The sequence below is a fragment of the Myxocyprinus asiaticus genome, chromosome 35 (genome assembly GCF_019703515.2).
Source record: "Myxocyprinus asiaticus isolate MX2 ecotype Aquarium Trade chromosome 35, UBuf_Myxa_2, whole genome shotgun sequence".
In the NCBI taxonomy this organism is placed as follows: Eukaryota; Metazoa; Chordata; class Actinopteri; order Cypriniformes; family Catostomidae; genus Myxocyprinus; species Myxocyprinus asiaticus.
In genome coordinates, this window is record NC_059378.1 from 31,003,860 (window position 1) to 31,019,830 (window position 15,971).

The 15,971-nt window shown below is 37.0% G+C and overlaps 1 protein-coding gene across 2 annotated transcripts in view; it reads right to left on the bottom strand.

Annotated features, from left to right (window-relative positions):
- mettl1 (methyltransferase 1, tRNA methylguanosine) overlaps positions 1 to 15,971 on the bottom strand; it is a 113,684-nt gene that overhangs the window by 64,936 nt on the left and 32,777 nt on the right. The gene's annotated exons all lie outside the window — the stretch shown is intronic.

Sequence of the window (15,971 nt, forward strand, 5' to 3'; positions counted from 1 at the left end):
ATGTGCATTTCTCTCTATAATTTAATAAAATGTTCAGACAGTCTCCTTGCTGGTATTTCCGACACATTCAGAATCATTACCGATTTTGCCGGTGTCGTTGCGGCTTGCTTCATGCGTGCGCTTGTAAAAATCTATATTTTAAAGGCTCATTATTACAATTTAGTATTTCTCTGTAATGTAGAACAGTGTTAGCAATGTTACTTATAACATTCTTTCTCAGCCCTGGAACTCAAACCTTTTTCTGATGCCCCCCAAAATATATACAAGTAATTAAATTTATATAATAAACGTGCGACAACTAGTCGACTAATGGCTTAAACTAACGACTACTAGTCGACTAAGAAAATCTTTGTTCGGGGGCAGACACACATACATACAGTATCACCCTGCACTGAGGCACAAATCGCTGGAAACACATTAAAAAGACGTCCATCTTAGTATGTTTACATACACCAACAATTTAAAATAGCGCAGATGTGTGAAAGAACGCATCCATGATGCGTTGTGCTCAAAACAACAAGAGGCAGCAGCTGAATGAGAGAATTGCTTCCTTTCAGAATTGTAACTTGACACTGCGTCTTTTAAAAGCGATGAGATACATGGCAGCGGTCAAAGAGACGGTGTAATTCATGTTTACATACAAAATAGTCCAGATAGGTCCCCTTTGGTGTTATGTTAGGAATAGTTAGCCACACAAGGCATCTACTCTCTTGACTTGAACTGCATACCAGTGGGCAGGGCCATGGGTGCGATGACGCATTTTATGGGATGTGTAAATACAAATGAGCAATGTTTGTGATATCACGAACCGATAGATTTCAAAACGAGACATTTCAGCAGGGTAGCAACTATAAATGGCAACATATGGCAGCTTTTTAGAATGGGAAGGAAGTTTTGAATTCTGAAATTTTCAGTATGTTTTTATAGTACAGTTATATCTTAAATGTCTAAATATCAAGGAAAATTTGATTATCCATTTCATGACCCCTTTAACAGCAGCCAGTCTTTTTGATTAAGAGTCTATCAACTAGCACATCTTGATTTGACAATTTTTTTCCCGCTCTTCCTTGCGCAAAAAAAAAAAAAAAAAAAAAAACACCTCCAGATTGCAAGGGGATCTCCTGTGCACAAGAGTCTTCAAGTCATTCCATTCGATTGGTTTTAGGTCTGGGCTCTGACTGGGTCATTCCAAAATGTCGATCTTCTTCTTCTGAAGCCATTCCTTTGTTGACTTAGATTTGTGTTTGGGGTCATTATCGTGCTGAAATATTACATTTCTCTTCAGCTTTCTAATGGAGGCTTGCACCAAACATACCTTTTCAAATTATAGCCAAAAAGGTCAATTTTGCCACAATGAATAAGACGCCGTATGCCCATCATACATTACGTGGCAATCAACTAATAATACCAATTTACATTTTAAAAACATGTCCACGCACGAAAGCCAGAACCAAGGAGGTCTAATACCAAGAAAAATCTCTTTAATAATATTCGCAATTTAAATTTTGCTTGCAATACATTTTGTTTCGTCAGGGTACACGGTTACTTTTCAAAACTTGATCCGACAATGAATGCACAAGCAGCCTAATTTACACTTAGAAAACTCCTGATGTTACTATAACAATGCAAAAAGCACTTACCAAAAATTTAAATTGTCATATTCTGTATATCGCATATATCTACTGTATATAATCGACATTTTTATATCAGTAAAAACATTTATGAACACTTTCAGCATACAAGTGCTCAGCATATATTGCCATTTTAAGATTCATAGCCTACTGTATTAACATCACTTCAAATTCTAATCACATTTTATTACACAGCTAATGGGGATTTTAAGTGAATGTTAGGGATTCTTTGTATAAATGTGGGTTTTTGTGTCTCATTCTCAGCACGCAGGGTGAAGATTAAATGCGAGCTGTGATGTATGTGTGCTGTCTGCGGTCCTGTGAATGTTTAGAAGGATTTGGATAGTGAACACAATGTGGAGACGTTACACTGTTACTATGGTGATGATACAAACGGCAGCTGTGCTGCGACTGCTTCAGGCTTTTCAAACATTTGTTTGGCCACTGTCAAACAAAGCGATGGGAATCCCTCAGATTTCTTATATATATATATATATATATATTTTTTTTTTTTTTTTTGGTGGAAAATTTGTGGGAATTATAAAAATGGCAAGCTACCGCAAATAATGTGGAGATTGGTTGAACTGGCAAGATCGCAAAATCATGTCTAGAAGGGATCCCTCTTTCGTCAACTTCTCGCATATGCGCAGTCTGTTATATGTCTAAGTATCTGTGTTCAGTTAACTGTGTTTATCAAAAGAACGACAGATAAAGTTAAAGATCCGTTTAAGATGGCTAGCAAAATAACAACGTCACGCTCATGAAACAGTGTTTGAAGACGCACAGCAACGATAAGCACTAGTAAAAGATTATTTTAAATGGTCTGCTTTGATAAAAAGTCATTCTTGATGATCAATTCAAGCTCTAAAATAAATTAACAATACATTTGATAACTTCATCTCTATGTGTGCTACTGTCAGTCATGTGATATTGTAAGTCAGTGGAAAAGTACATCAATCAGCTCTGGTAAAAGAAGTTTGACTGTGTGGTCTAGTGGTAATTAATTCGCTCATTGCATAAGATGTTAAACATTCTAATCCGTCCATATGAAACTATATTTTAATTAAAGATTGCATCTGCACCTCATGGGATGTATATAATGAGTGGGGACACATTTGTTTGCTATGCATTGTTCTATGGGATTCGACTGGACAAGGGTTCAAACTCATGAACTCGCAGCAACGAGAAGCGCTCACCGCCCATTCTCAAATCCTCAAGTTCATCACTGCGGCACATATGTTTCTATCTTCTTAATCCTGTAATACTTTTGTTTAAAATTAAAAGCAGTTTATGAGCATGACGTTGTTATTTTTCTAGCCATCTCAAACGGATCTTTAACTTTATCTGTTGTTCTTTTGATAAAAATAGTTAACTGAAGAACACAGTTACACATATTTCGACATATATAACTGACCAGTTATGTGCGAGAAGTTGATGAAAGAGGGATCCCTTCTAGACATCCGAAAGGGACTGTGGTTTGGGAATCATTCAACAATGGAGCTTGGCTGCCCTCTATTGGACATTTCTTGTAATTGCCAATCAGAACTGGGTTAGACATATGGCTTTGATTTTCTAGTATTTTTACATTTCAGTTGATATTTGTATTATATTTTATTTATATAAAAAATAAGAAATATGTTTATTAACAATAAACTTGAAAATTCAAGCATGCCAAATACCTCAAAACATGTGAATATACACAAAGGAATGATGACATTTAATGCATTGCCATGGCAACAGTATTTAAGATATCAAGAATCCCTTCAGAATTTTAAATCTGCACTGTCTTGACATTATTCAAATTTTATTTATTGAAGCAATTCAGGTAATAATAAGATGGATATTTCAAAGTCTGTTAAAACTGACACACTTCCTTCCACCAGTTGGTGGTGCTACGACCGTGACCCACAATAGCCACATCAATGTGATCAACCTGCAAGGACAAGCATTTGGCTCAATTTTTTTCCAATTGCCATCTGAGGAAAACCATTGTATTTGCAAAATGCTCCACTGGATTTGTGGAACAGCACATTTGCACTGTCAGAATTAACAACAGGCATATGTTGCTTTAAGTCGAGTCACGACTTTAAGTAGGTTGATCATTCAAGATTTTGCTGATAAAGAAATTTACTGCAAAAACAACATCCAAGAATGTATCAACACAATGCCACAGTTTGAACTTTATAATATTTCACCACATAACACCAACAAATCTTTCAAATTTCCCTAATGAATGTTCAGGGTTTACAGTGCCATTTGCTAGATTTAATGGCTTCAATCCAATCCTATAATTATAGCTGCATAGCTGTAACAGAGACATGGCTGCCTGCAAACATATCAAGTGAATCCACTTGCATTGAAGGCTACCACTTTCACAGTGCTCCACGTTGTTTTGCTTACAGTACAGACAACCATCTATTAAACTCAATTCGACACCAAAAACATAGTGGTGTTGGCATATACTGTAGAACTAATAATGATTACAATATTTTGGACATTCCCAATGTTAACAGAGAGTGCATAATATGTCAGCTCAACAAACTTGATATAATCATAGCTGTTATTTACAGGCCACCACAATATCACTTATCTTTGTTTCAAAAATATATTACCAAACTCTGCAATACATTAAACAATATGTCAGATAAATTGGTGATTGGAAGCATGATGAATTGAAAACACACGCATATTGTCTACATTGATGGCAAACCTAGGCTATGTTCCGTGTGTAAAAGAACCTACCACTGAAAATGGAACATTGACTGATCATGTGTACAAGAAAATGTCATCTAAATATACTACTATTGCACAATTATAAATGATTTCAATGTAAATGTGCGCTAGATTGACGTCTTTGACGGCATGTTCATGTTTTTAGACACCATGTCAAGTTAAAAAGAACGTAAACTGTTAATCGTCTCGAGTCGAGACACGTACGTTTTGCTCTTTTGTGGCACTGCGTGTAATTTTAGTGCAACAACAAACGCATTCAAGCATGTGAACGGCACGTAACATGATTACAAACACTGTGCTGAAATTTCAAAGAAATATTTTGAATATTAGCTAATATATAGGACTATGCAATTACACAAACACAGTCAACACAAGTCGCGCCAGCTTCTAGCTGAATTAAAACTAATAAATGTATTCAGATCTGAATAGCCTACCATGGCTGTTCACTTGTGAAAAAACTTGGAATAATTTCACGGGTCCCAACAGCTTGTTAACAGTCTTGTTAAATACAAAGAAATGAATACGTCTGCCACTGTATGTCAGTGGATGGGTTTTACACAAAAAATAAAATGCAATAAAAGATGCGGGGAGACGAGAGTAGCGGAAAGACACATTTATTGACCGTTCTATATTTGAAAAAAAAAAAGCGAACTCCGAAGATCAGACAGCGACAAACACAAACTCTCCACTCCAGCGGCGGGAATTTGCGTGAGAGCATCGTTGATCAAGATGGCAAAGCTCATGAACAACGATCGCACAACCCACTGACACACCCACAAGAATAAATCAATCTGACTGGCTGATGAATCTGACAATCTGACTTTAGATGCCTATTCACTTACACTGTTGAGGGATTCTGTGGAATTCTGAAGGCCTGACGGTGTGGAGTTCAGACTCACGTGCTGCTTCGTCTAACGAGCATGGCTTCGGGCATGCGATTTGTGATACAGTTGTCACACTTTGCTTGTTTTTTGCTATTCGTTTGTAGATTAATTAGGAATGGAAAGCGACTGAAAATACATAGGCAAAAATTCAATGAGAATGAAAGGATGAAAAAGATAAGACAGACGTCTTTGACGGCTTGTGTTTTTATACGCCATGTCAAGGTAAAAATAACAAACTGTTAAACACCTCGAGTTGACACATTTTGCTCTTTTGTGCCACTGCGTATAATTTTAGGCAAAAACAAATGCATTCAAGCATGTGAACGGCATGCAACATGATTTCAAACACTGCGCTGAAATTTCAAACAAATATTTTGAATATTAGCTAATATATATAGGACTATGCAATTACACAAACACTGTCAACAAGTCGCGCCAGCTTCTAGCAGAATTAAAATTAATAAACGTATTCAGAGCTGAATACTGTGGCTGTTCACTTGTGAAAAAACATGGAATAATTTCATGGCTCCCTAAAGCCATCTTGTTAAATACAAAGAAAGGAATATGTTGTTTCTTTTAACAGCACAAATCAGCACAAACGAATGACACACCGGTTCGGAGCGATTTGGACCACATGAGGTGGAGAGTGACATCACTGCTCCCAAATACAAGCTGTTATTTCTATGATACAGGCTTTGTTGTTTTGCTAGCCAACTTAAACGGATCTTTAACTTTATCTGCCATTATTTTTGATAAACATAGTTAACTGAAGAACATAGTTACACATACTTTGACATACATAACAGTGCATGTGCGAGAAGTTGACGAAAGAGGGATCCCTTCTAAGGACTGAGAGTTGGAAATCATTCAACAATGGAGCTTTGCTGCTCTCTATTGGACATTTCTTGTAATTGCCACTCAGAACACATAATAGGGTGCATGCACATGCAGCGGCCAGCAGTGAGAGTTTGGCGTCCTTGTGTTGGTGTTTTTATATTTGTTTTAAAGGTTTCTGCATGATTGAGTGCTCCTAGTTTTGCTAATTTAAGATGGATCTTCTCTATCTCGCCACTTTGTGGATTTTAATTTATTGCATGCCTGCAATGTCAATGGGGCTGTCTACCTGGGTCAGACGCAGTACACCAGAGATGTGCTGCTGCAATTGAACTTTGTGAGTTCAGCTCACATGACGAATATCACGCTACAGCTACCGGACGTTATTCTGAGAGATCCTCGTGAAACCTCTGGAGCAACGAGGGATAAGAAGACGAAGCAGGGTAAACGATCAGGCATTAGACTACGTTTGAGGAAACAATGGCTCACCCGGATTCCTCTGCCCTCGGTGATTATGGGGAACGTTCACTCCCTGAGGAACAAAGTGGACGAACTCCAGGGGTACGTCCGTTTTCAGAAGGACTTCAAAGACTACTGCGTCTTGGCTTTCACCGAGACATGGCTTACCGAGCACGATCAGGACATCGATCTGTTTATCGATGGTTTTGGAGTGCCATTTCATCTGGATCGAAAAGCTGAAGTTACGAGGAAAAAAAACAAGGTGGTGGGCTTTGTTTATATTTTAACAAACGATACTGTAGCTCTGTGACTGTCAGAGAATGCATTTGTACGTCAGATGTTGAACTTTTATCGGTATCCTTACATCCTTTTTACCTGCCCCCAGAGTTTCCACAACTTTTTATGACAATAGTGTACATCCACCCGAAGGCAAATGCTTCCAACACTATCTTCGATGTGGTGCAAAAATTGCAGTCAATTTCACTTGATGCATCAAACTTCATACTGGGTGATTTTAACCATGTGTCCCTGAAAAAAGAAAAGAAAAAAAACTTACACATTTTTATCAGTACTTTTCCTGTCTAACTAGGCGGAATAAGACATTAGATCTTTGTTATGGGTCAGTAAGGGACGCTTATAAATCACTCCCATTACCTCCACTGGGCTCTGCGGATCATAACTGTGTGCATCTATTGCCCATATATAAAACAGTTTTAAGGAGAGAAAAAGTGCAGACAAAGGACTTAAAGATCTGGACTGAAGTATCTGTGCTCTGTCTGCAGGAATGTTATGACTGCAACACTGGAACATGTTTAATCAATTCTGCGGTGACGATTTGGACAAACTTGTAACTTGCTCATATGTTGCCTTTTGTAGGCACATGATCATCCCCTGTAAGCGAGTTCAAATGTACCCCAATAACAAACCATGGGTGACAAAATCCGCTAAGTCCAGCAAAATAAACTTGTTTTTAAACAGGGAGTATCCTCTGATCTGCATATAGCTACTAAGGAGCTGAAAATAGAAATCTTAAAAGCAAAACAGAATTATAAATCTGAACTAGAGAACAAGATGGCTGCAAATAACCTTGGTCCAGCCTGGTCTAGCATGAAAACTATAACAGGCCTTCGGAATCCAAAGAACAGCAGTCAGGTCACCCTTGATGGTTTCAATTCAGATACTGAGCTTGCTAATGCTCTTAATTGTTTTTATAATCATTTTGTCACTTTTGATTTTAGTAATGAAATTTAGGAACTGAGGCACAAACTTGAGGATAATCAGCAATTTGATATATACCAAAAGGATGTGGAAAAGGCACATAAGAGCCATGGACCTGATGGCATCTGTGGCCGTTTACTTAAATCTTGTGCAAAAGAACTGAGCCCTGTATTCCACTACATTTTTAATATGTCTTTACAGGCACAGCATGTACCTAAGGTTTGGAAGGATGCTGTGGTAATCCCTGTTCCTAAATCTAGCTGCCCTAAAACTCAATGATTTTAGACCAATTGCTGTGACATCAATTTTAATGAAAATCCTCGAAACACTGGCAAGGTCAGAAATCTTAAGGAAAACTGAGCATGCACTTGACCCAATGCAGTTTGCCTAAAGGCCACATAGGAGTAGAGGATGCTACAGTCACTTTGCTTGATTTACTTGTAAAACACTTGGAAGGAAATGGGTCTTATGCTAGACTTCTGTTTGTTGATTTTTCCTCTGCTTTTAACACAGTTCAACCCCATATTTTAAGCAGTAGGCTTTTAGAACAATTTGAACAGAGTACCAATCTTGTGGGCTGGATTCTTGACTTTTTAAATAATAGGACACAAAGAGTAAAGGTAAATGGAACTCTATCTGACCAAATTTGCTCCTCCACTGGCTCCCCACAAGGATGTGTGCTTTCACCCCTATTATTCATTCTCTACACAAATATGTCAGAGTAGGTGGGAAAATAGGACCATTTTTAAGTACGCAGATGACACTGTTATTCGTGTCATTCAGCTTCAGGACAATGAGACCAGTCATGGCCCAGTCATCAATGACTTTAAGTGGTGTGAGGAAACCTTTCTTCAAATTAAAAAGACATGATAATTGATTTTAGAAAACATGCTCACACACGAAGTCACATCCATTAAGGGTCAGACAGTAGAATGTGTACAATCCTACAAATATCTTGGGACAATTATTGACTCAAAACTGAACTTTGAAGCAAACTGTGAAGCCGTGTGTAAAAAGGGGCACTAGCGTTTGTTTTGTTTAAGGAAACTGTCCCATTTTCACATTGACAAAACTATGATGACCTTATTCTACTGTGCGTTTACTGAATCAATTCTATCTTTTTCTTTAGTGTCCTGGTTCGGAAATGTATAAAAGAACAGAAATGTTTGGAGTCAAATTGTCTAGTAGGCTGATTGGGGAGTCACAGCTTAACCCAGCATCCCTGTATATCACACAGTTACAGCGGTTGGCTGGCTCGATCTTAAATGATGACTCCCATCCCTTGCATAGTGAATTTCAGCTTCTTCCTTCTGGACGAAGGTTTATAGTCCCACAGTGCAGAACAAAGTGGTATAAAAACAGCTTTGTTCCAGCAGCTATTACTCAGTTGAACAAGTCGTAGCAACATTGCTAAGATGATGATATAGATGCAATGTCTATTTTATTTAACTATTTATATATTGTATTTAAATGTTGATTGGAATGTGGAGCACTTATGTCGTACACTGTTCATGCTGTTTGTAAAAAATGTGTCAAAATGTATGAACTCACCCACTGCAAACCAAATCTACCTATGGGTATAAAGTAACCTGAACTGGGTTAGAAATGTGGCATGATTTTCTAGCATTTTTACATTTCAGTTGATATTTTTATTATATTTTATTTATATAAAAAATAAGAAATGTTTATTAACAATAAACTTGAAAATTCAAGCATGCCAAATACCTCAAAACATGTGAATATACACAAAAAGGAATGATGACATTTAATGCATTGCCATGGCAACAGTATTTAAGATATCTAGAATTTTAAATCTGTACTGTCTTGACATTATTCTAATTTTTTTTAAATTAGCAATTCAGGTCAACATAATAGGGATATTTCAAAGTCTGTTAAATGTGACACACTTCCTTCTGCCAGTTGGTGGTGCTACAACCATGACTCACAATAGCCACATCAAAGTGGTCAGCCTGCAAGGACAAACATTTGGCTCAATTTTGATGTAAATCTCACCATGCATATAGAAGATACAAGACATTTCCTTATTCAAATTTTTTGACATTATTTTGTGTCGCCATGGCAACACCGTTCGATATATGAAAAATCCTTTCACAATTTAGCATCGTCAATGTCTTGGCATGATGTCGCCCACATTTGGTACCTGTAACATGAAATCACTCTGAGGATTATATCAAATTTCAGAGTATGCATTTTTCAAACAATCCAAAATGGCCAACTTCCTTTTGGGCAGAACTTATGACTGTCATAGTATATTTTTAATATCAAGTATAGAAATAAAAGAATTAATATAGAAAAGTCTGGGCATTGTGTAGGTCAGAAACATGTACACAAGACTGTGTGACTATGCTATGGGAAACACACATATGCTGTCTTAATTTAGGTAACACGTACACTCAGCAATGTTATATTTAGAATGGTACACTGGGGAGAAAAACACTTCTCAGACACTGGAAGGCAAAGCCAAGAGTAAAACTATTATGTTTAGACTGTTACAAACTCTTTACTTAAAATGTATACTCACATAATACATTAATTTAAAAGTTATTTTAAAAAAAATAAGCTAAGTGTTAAGATTCCACCATTAAAAAAAAAAAGTCAGATGGTCTACTATATAATGGTGGCAAACAGAAACAGATGGTGAAGTGAGCCCATTGGTTATGATAACAGAAAAGGTGTGTTTATTGGGTCAAAAGAGATAACAGAAATGTATAAAAATGAAAGTCTGGTAATGGATAGTCAGATGAACAGCTGACATCTCAGGCTTTGCTGTTTTGCTCAAAGTCTAACCCTTGACATCTGGAACCCCTGACTTCGAGTTTTCTTGCATAGAGAAAAACAGACTTCAGCACTCCACGACACTGTCAGTGGAGTTGTCCGGCTTGATGAGATCTATATGTGTACAAAAATTGGTGACTGTAGCTCAAAAGAGATGTGCTACAGAGCCCCCCGAACATGCCCATGCTATAGGTGGTGCTGTAGAGCCCCCCTACACGGCCCCCCCTGCAACTTTGCCAAGCCCTAATGGCCAACGACTCGTGTGTGCAAACTTTCAAGAGTTTCACGCATGTTATGTACCCCAAATGTACCGAAAACCTTGAAAATAATAAAAATAATCCTTAAAAGAACATTAAGGCCTTGCACTTTCAGTGCTTGGGCCCTAAAAATAACAATCCTTAGAACATTAGGGCTCTTGCACTTTCAGTGCTTGGACCCTAATAATAATCTTTAGAAGAACAATAGGTCGTTGCACTTTCAGTGCTTCGGCCCTAATAAGAAGAATTTTTAGAAGAACAATAGGTCCTCGCGCTTGGGCCCTAATTACCAGAAGTGGTACACAATACAGGACTTTTAATTAAGAAGTCCAAAATACACATGGAACTCTTATTTTGAAATGTCTGTGATCCCAGTTGTGAGCTCACTGACAGCTGATCCACTGAGAAAGTGAATCTGATTCAAACTGCTAAGATGAGCTCTGAGTTCAAACCCTCATATCTTTTCGGGTGATTCATGAAAAAGATCCCGTTCAAAAGAGTCATTTGTTCACGACTCTCTCGCTCTGGGTTTGTTGTTGCGTGCGGTGCAGCGAGCTCATCAGAAACAGAACGGGTGAAAAGCAGCGCGAGACACACTGGTTGCGCGCGTTCTAAAAATATATTCAATAACTCAAGATGATATCTGACGAAACCGCATATGAACGCACACAACCCGACTGTCGCCAGTGGCGACCAAATTTTAAATTATTGTCGCAATCAATTTTTTTGCATTTGTGACCATTTTAGTAGCAGTCTGGAGCCCTTAATATCACACACACATTAGTTACATGTATATTGTTTACATGCCTAATATGTCCTATTTACAAGTATTCATGTACGTTGATGTATAGAAATCGGCACTGCCTTTTTAAGGACAGCGACATGGACTTCTACAAGAGAAAAGTCAAATGGCTTCTTTACAGCATCTGTGCTTTTAGAATTAAATGTAAATGTTTTTGTTGTTTTGATCAACAACTGAATATAAAGAACAGAAAGGACATTAAAAAAAGGCATTATTCAGTGACAAAAGGATTGCATGGATGTCGTCTTTGGACACGTTACACGGAATGAGTCAAACCAAACTTTTACTCTCAACAGTAAAATAAAAATAAAATAAAAATAATTACCAGACAGTGGCCAAACAATGATACTTTTAGTTGCATATGCGAGTGATTTCCTTGAATTGTAGAGAGATACGCATAGAGTAAAAGAGAGATCTTGGGATTTTAGGAATCGATATTGTGATCGTTTAAATGAAAATCACAATTAATCAGAAAAAACAATTTTTGCCTGGCTCTAGTGCCAAACGTGTGAGAGAGGGCCAGCGTGTCCACGAGAGAAACAGTGAATCCTGCAGGCTCAGTTACAGTTTCTCCCGCTCCTCATAGAAATGTCTCTGACTGCATTGAGGAACACTCCTCTGAGTTTGCACTTATTTAGATGACCTGCTTCTTTATTGAAATGCTGGACATGATATGAAAGCACAAATAGTTGAAATATACATATATAGATAGATAGATAGATAGATAGATAGATGGATCTAAAGTGTTGATACAATATCAGGTGAAAAGGTATCGCAATATATCAATATTGGATTGTATCGACAGAGCCCTAACAAGAAAAATCTGAATGAACTGATTCATTAAAATGAATCAAAGTTCACAATATACATATATTAGAGAGAGATTTTAGGACAATGTGCATTTATTAATCAATTATCAATAAATAAACTGTGATTATTATTCAATTCACTTTAAAAAACAAAAAAGCTGTGCACTTCAATGTGACAAAAACAGTGATAAAAAGTTACTGTTTTAATAAAAGCTGAACTACTATAACAACTTGTGCTCTGAGGAAGGAAACAGCTAAGCATTTCAACATTAACACAGTATATAACATTATAACATTCTTAAAATTGTTTAAAATCTCGATGTTTATATTACATATTATGCACATTGTCCATTAACATTAGAAAAGCACAGGTTAAAGTTAGCTTATTTTGAAATAATAATTGGTGATAACTAGGGCTTGGTGATAGGACATGTAATCAGATATCGAAGATATGTGACAAACACCCCAATGTAGACTGCGACAGTCATTGACAAACGATGATCGACAATATCGGGAAATGACAAACCACGGAGCTGGGAAGTTGCCATTTACATTAAATAATAGCCTAATACAGTGTTTCCCAACAACTGTGCTGTGGCACACTAGTGTGCCGTGAAAGATTGTCAGGTGTGCTGTGGAATATTATCAAATTCCACAAAATAAATAAATGCATAAAATAAAAAATTCAGGGATCCAAACTCCTCACCTTTGAGAAATTTGCCATTTTGAAACCATAATCGGTTTACTTTTGTGACTGTGACGAGCAATGATTAATGTGCAAAAGTGACTGATATTTATATGCGTTAAGGGTTTCACATGACTCGCGTCAGCGCTGCAGAATACATTGAAGTCTATGAAGTGACGCCACTTTACACCAAAATGTTTTTCACACACACGTTTTTGCTTCACCAATAATGTCTTTGAGAGTACTAAGCAACAAGAAATATTTAAAAACTGTGCAAATTTGTGAAGAGACATTGAATGTCTCAATTTCTTTTAATTAAATATTACCTTATTGTTTACGAATATTAGAGACCCCAGTTATTGAACTAATTTAAATTCACCAAGAAAACGCTTAGACCTAAACATAAACGAGTCCTTTTATTACTTTCTGCTATCAAAGCAAATGCAAGCTTTTTTCTCTCTTCCAAATACATGTTTTCAATGTTTACTGTGCACACCTCCCTCTTTTTTATGTGGCAAACTCGTAAAATCGCCCCTCTGTGACGCTTTCTGCAACTCTTGTCATGTGGAGGGCAATGCGGCTCTTGATGCTGGCGTTGAACGGAGCGTTGACTCCTCGACTCAACTCATGTGAAATGCGCTTTACAATGATGAAAGAACATTATTGAAACTCAAAATTATTAGTGTCTATTATTGTGGTCTTTTCTGATAAAAGCCATGCTCAGCAGTTTAAATAGGCTACTGTAGGAATATGATACCATAGATCTGCTTTGTGTTTATAATTCTTATACTGAAGTCAGTAGATTTGTAGCCATGCAAGTTTTAATAAAGGAGAAGGTAAGGACGTTATTGAAACACTATTATTGTTGTCTTTTTAGATGAAAAATAATGCTCAGACTGAAGGAAGACTATAGATCTGCTTTGTTCTTTTAATACTTAAAAACTATAAAGTCTCTTAGTAGATTTCTGTCATAAACGACTCAAAATGATTCACTGACTCACTCATAGCACATAAGACGCTCATTTGTCGCCACCTAGTGACATTTCCAGAAAGGGTCACTGAACTAATCAGTTAATAAAATTGAACAAATTTGTGAAACAGAAGCAAGCCTCACCAAAATACTCTTTATTTTGCAGCTAATTCTGCACAATTGTAAACTTGAATCACTAAAATAGCTGGAATTGGTGCTTTTAGCTAATTCTTTAAAAAATCCCCAGAAAAATTTGTGGACCAATGATTGTCTTACCTTTTTCGCCCCTCATGAGTTTGCATCCCTGTAATTTGTTGTGGCATTGCAAGAACAAATCTACAAATTAGAAGAGGCAAATTTGTTGTTTTTCATTACCCATTTAACGCTCTTGCCACCTGTGACCTCACACAGCGTAGCCTACCTATTTGACATTTTTTTTTTTTTTTTGCATAGCCGAATTTCAAACATTACAAGTAAACATGCTACTAAGATGGACAAAAAATGGACAAGTTCTTGAAAAGGAAAAATATTGATGACGCTTAGCCTATGTGGGATAGTGGTGTGCCGTAGAATTTTTTCGCCGTAAAAAGTGTGTAGTGGCAGAAAAAAGGTTGGGAAACACTGGCCTAATACAAGCCTAAAAAGTCAGCCATTTTGAATTTTGTCATAAAATGCTGTATTTTACAAATGCATCTGGTGTACCACTACGAAACTTGATCAGCATCAGCACCTAAGGGTACCTGTAAAGTTTGGGGCCAGCACCACCTTGTTGTGAAAAGTTACAACAAAAAGTGTATAAATGCTTATAACGTTTTATAAATTTAACCTATTGTCCTAGGATGGGCCTCTTTAGACTCCATGGGTCATGCCGAGTACAATGATCATACTTCGAATTTCATCGAAAACCTACTTTTTCTAACTTTCACATGAAAATTGTCATGTATCATTTAGGGAAACTCACAACAAAAAGTTATAAAAAAGCTTTTCAATAGACCAAAGGCTGTATCTCAGTAACAAATTAAAACATATTGACATAAAACTTTGTGTCAGTCACCACACCCTGCCCAAACCATATACATTTGGTGACATCACCACCTACAGACAAAAAAGTAACATTTAGTCATAATCATTGATTTCCAATCATGCTTCATTACATGCGCTTGGTATGATTAACCCCGTAATTGAGGCCAAGCACCACCTAGTGGTCAAAAGCTATCTATGCTTGCTTACCTGCTTACTCTGCTATTTAAGTGCTTGGCCCAGGAAATTGCTGCTTGCAGCTATATTTATTATTCTTCCCCAATGGAAGTCTATTGCAGCCCATAGAACCATTTGTAAGAAAATGATGAAATCTGGCACAATGAAAGGCTGGTCATAAATAGCCCCCATAGCAAATTTTAAAAATTATCCTTTCTTTTGCACCTATCTTTTTAATCCTTTGGCGCAAAATCAGAATTTTGCCTGCCATCTTGGATTATGACGTTTACAGTTAAACCTTACACATCCTTCAAACGTTGTCTGATTTTCCCAAAGAATGGCTCAAAATAATCTATAGACCGAGCCGCACAGGTATGACATGAATTCATTTTGACTTTTGCAATAGTTGAAAAGTTACGGCATTGAGAATTTAACGAGGTGGACGTGAAATAGGATGCAAGGCTAAATCTCGGCAACGCACTGTCCTATCGAAACGAAAATTGGTATGCTTCATTAGGAACAACGTTTGGTGACAGCACCACCAATGGGTCAAACGTTTTTTTTTTTTTTTTTTTTATTGCTATTTTTGCCCATAACCTTTGAACAGTTTGTCCTACAATCATTAGGGTGGTGTCTATGGATTCCGTAGATCATGAGGATTATTTTCATATACCAATTTGTATGATATCAACCATA